The following is a 4,390-nucleotide window of genomic DNA, read 5'->3' on the forward strand; positions in this document are numbered from 1 at the left end:
AACTTGAGAAATTCCTACACAAGAAAAAGAAAATACAGGAATTTCCATAGAAAAATGGGCCAAGGATTTAAAGAAGCAATTTATAGAAGTGGAAACCCAAAGTTTACTATGAAAAGATGCTGCAAATCATTAGTAATAAGAGAAATACAACCCAGAACAAGAATGAGTTGACAGTTTATACTTAATAGAGGCAATATGAGACAGGTGGATTTTGCTGCCTGTCAGCAGGGATGTGGGGGACAGGGACTCACGCACTGCTGGCGGGATGCTGACCTACGCAGACTCTCTGGAGAGCAATCTGACATCTTAATCAAATTAAGGATGTGCATACCAAATTTATACATCCAAAAAAAAAAAAAAAGATCACACAGGTCCACTGGGAGGCACAGACAGAGGTGTCTATTGTGGCATTGTTCATGACAGTTGGGAGTTGGAGGGGACTGCGGTGTCCTCATGGGGCCACAGATAATACAAAGTGGTACACAAACATGGTGTTCAGTGTAGCAGCTAGAATAAACTGACAAGGTGTGAAAACAGCAACATGGATGGGTCAACTTAGATCTGAATGAAATAAAAAACGAATTGAAATCTGTAGCATAATATTTATGTAAGTAAGAGTTTTCACTTTACACAGGGTTTCCAGATTAAGCAAAACACACAACAGAAACAAAAAACCCAAACAGAGTGTCCAGTTAAAGTTGGTTTTCAGATAAAGGATGAATAATTATACTAAAAATGATTACTTGTACTGTAAGTTTTTTTTTAACATTTTTTATTTATTTATAATCATTTTACAATATTGTGTCAAATTGCAGTGTAGAGCACAATTGTACTGAAAGTTTTTTATTGTTTATTTGAAACTCAAACTTAACTGGATGTTCTGTATTTTATCTGGCAGTACTAAGTTTACAGGAAAAATACAGAAATCACATAAAAATTCGCATAAAAGGCATTAGAATGGTTGTTTAAGCATGGCAGGTATATGTATGCAAGTGTTTGTCGGTAGGGAAAGGGATAAAAAGGGGAAAAACAAAACAAGAAGTGGTGTTGCACTAACCCAGGATGATATTACGTCTTAATTGAGGTGTGTGATTAATTCAACCCCTGTATCTGAGGTCCAGCTTAAAAAAAAGTAGTGCAAGAATCCAGTCACCATTTCTCCAGTGACAGGCGCCTATCTTTGAGGCCAGATGGAGGTGGGAGGGGCCTTGACCCAGAGGAGTAGGGAGCCAGCGACTCTGGAAGGGAAAAGCTTATCAATTTAATTTCTGAGGCAAGGAAGTTTCTATAAAAGCAACCAATCAATCAATTGAAGAGCATTTAGAATTTAAAAGAGCCAGGGGGACTGGCCTTAGGAAGTGAAACTAAACATCCCGCAGCCCAGGGACGTGTCCTCTGCTCCAGACTCCTGCCTCTAACCGTCGTTTGCCCGGAGCAGGACCTGGGGGCCTGAATTTCTGACAGCGCCCCAGCTGATTCTCATCGCAGCCGGGACACGAGTTCCAGACCAGGAGGGAGAACATGATAGACGGCTGATGTCAATACCCAGAATTATTTTATCATCTCTTAATGACGGATAGGTATAAGCTCTTTATTCTTACCACTCTTGGGCACCTATAAAACCAAAACCAAACTTACAAATTAGAAGCAAAAGAAAGTACATGAGCACAACACCTACACAAGTAACATTATTTTGATGGAATTTGTGATGAGGCTGTATTAAAACTAAGTCACTATTGCGGGCTTAGTCATGGAAAGATGTGTCTCTGGATCTAGTTTTACAATCTGTTTTTGTATTTTCACTTTAAAACCACTAACACAAAGACTGTTCTCGTAAGAATGAGGTACAAATAATAATAGCAAGACTGTATTGGGCATGATGTGGCCAAAATCTGGCCAGTGAGCAATTCCCAATGGCTGATTTTAATGAGATGTTACCTGGCCAATCTGTAGATAACTCACACCGACTAAAAGTTGCAATTAGCTTTATTAAAATCTGCTTTAAATTGGGCTTCTGTTCCTATTGTTTTTGGAATGGGAAATTAAAATACTCTAAATGTAGATTCACTACTCGTTGCAAACTGTTACGTGTAGGCAGGACACACAAACAGCACCCGTTTCTGCAGCTAATTGACACTAACAGCTACTTGCTTGTCACTTCAAACCTGTTTCTACTGCCCTGTGCCTCGGGAGGACCGGGTTTCCTGCCTTGGAACCTCTATTTGTTCAAAATCTGCATATGTGCACTGCGTTTTGTCTACAAAACACAAACATGAGCACTCAGATTTGGCAGGTCGCTTACAAAGGGGCGACCAGATAACGTACAATAGCCATATACTAGCAAATTGAAGATGCAAACGAAAAATTGTCATGCAGAACTGGCAGATCTCTGAGATGTCTGTGGACCCCAGTTGGAGAAACACTGGCTAGAAAATGAAACCATCTGTACCCTTCGGGAAGACACAGATAAAGTGACCTCTTTTTCATTTCCCCAGACTCCTGTGAGGATATCAGGCTGGTTAGACTCTGAAAGGCAGGGAGCAGCAGGTGCCTGGGTGAGGGCTTTGGGAGGGAGGGTTCCAGCCTGGACCAGTTAAGATGAGAGGCAAATACCACTCCCCTCAGGAGGGCAGAGAATTCTCCAGTTCTTGCCCTGAAGACAAAGGGAGGGGGACAAAGGGACTCAAGCACTGGGTGTTGACAACAGCTAGATTAGGGACAACTGTGTGGAAGGACCCAGTACAGCAATTAAGAGTTAAAGAGCAGTAATCCAGTGCCCTAAGGCAGAAGTTCTCAACCTGGTCGCCTATTAGAATCACCAGGGGAGCCCTTTAGAGGAGCTGGTGCATGGATCCATCACTAGAGACTTGAATTAATTGGTCAGGGTTGGGCATCAGTCTTTGTAAAAGCTCCCTGGGGGATTCTAATGTGTAGCCAGGGTGGCCGAACCACTGTTTTAAGGAAAACCTTCTTTGTGGTATAATTACATTTAAGGCCACCTGTATTAATTTATTTAATGGGGGGTGGGGAAGGGAACCAACCCTTATTGGATGCACTGTGCTCACCGTTTAAATAATAATAAATAATAATAGCAGGCAATAACTTATTGAAAGCTTGTCCTATGCCAGGTGTTATATTAACCACTTTCCATCCATTTAATTTTCACAACATCCCTATGAAATGGATGTCATCTTCATTTTACAAATGAGGAAACAGGCTCAGCAAGACCAAGAAATTTGCCTTAAATCATTCAAGGACAAACAAACAAATACATAAAATGAAAGTAATAACGTGCCCAAGGTCATGCAGGAAGGAGGACAGGGTTTGAACCATGGCCTTTAGCTCTTCCACTGCCCAATTAATTGCTACTTCAATGAATATATATATATTTATTGAAGTTCAGTTACAATGTGTCAGTTTCTGGTGTACAGCATAATGTCCCAGTCATGCATAGACATACATATATCTGCTTCCATGTTCTTTTTCATTAAAGGTTATTAAAAGATTCAATGAAAGTATTTAATAAATGTTTATTAACTGTAGACCAAGACAGATGTTGGGGGTGCAAGTGTGAATGAAAAATGTTGCCTGCCATATTAATAATCAAAGGATGTTGCAGCCATCAAGCCATCACATTGCAGTCACCCCCAACGGTGTCTCCTGAGGGAACTCAGGTTGGGAAGCACAAGATTCTGGCTCTAGGGAGCTAAGGTGCATATCAAAGAAATGATTTCAATAAGCCCAGATTTTACATCTTCCCGTACATGGAAAAGTGCTAAATTCCTTAACTTGAGATATCTGGTTCTCTTTAATTAACTGTAATCTTTTGATGTTACGACTACCTGGTCTTTGTTGCAAAGACTCCTGTATATCCTGGCTTCTCCTCTACCTCGTCGGAGCAGTCCCACAGAGTGATCTGAGAGGATGTCATCCTGGGCTTAAGTCCTCAGAAATGTCCGCCGAATAAAACTAACTCTCAACTTTTAGGTTGTGCAATGTTTTATTTGACAAGGATACAGCAGTGAACAAAACTGACAAAATTCCTGACTTGATGGCTATTACGTGTGTGTGTGTTTGTGTGTGTGTGTGTGTGTGTGTTGGGAACATGAATAAGCAAATGAACCAGTCAACGTCACTTACTTGTGGATAGCTTTGGACTCCGTTTCAAGGAAGAAGAGAAAGGATTTGGGGATGTGGCAGTGAGGAGTCAGGGAGGAGTTGGCGGGAGGATCCACCAGTTGTCTGGCTCTGCCAACTGCTATGCAGTGTCAGCAGAGACGTGGAGCCCGGGAGGTGGAACAGACCTGGGAGGAAGAGAAGAGCCCAGTTTTGGACATGTTGCATTGAAGTTTCCTGGGGTCAGAAGCTCTTAATTCTTCATGTGGCAAGT

The sequence above is a fragment of the Camelus bactrianus genome, chromosome 27 (genome assembly GCF_048773025.1).
Source record: "Camelus bactrianus isolate YW-2024 breed Bactrian camel chromosome 27, ASM4877302v1, whole genome shotgun sequence".
Taxonomy (NCBI): domain Eukaryota; kingdom Metazoa; phylum Chordata; class Mammalia; order Artiodactyla; family Camelidae; genus Camelus; species Camelus bactrianus.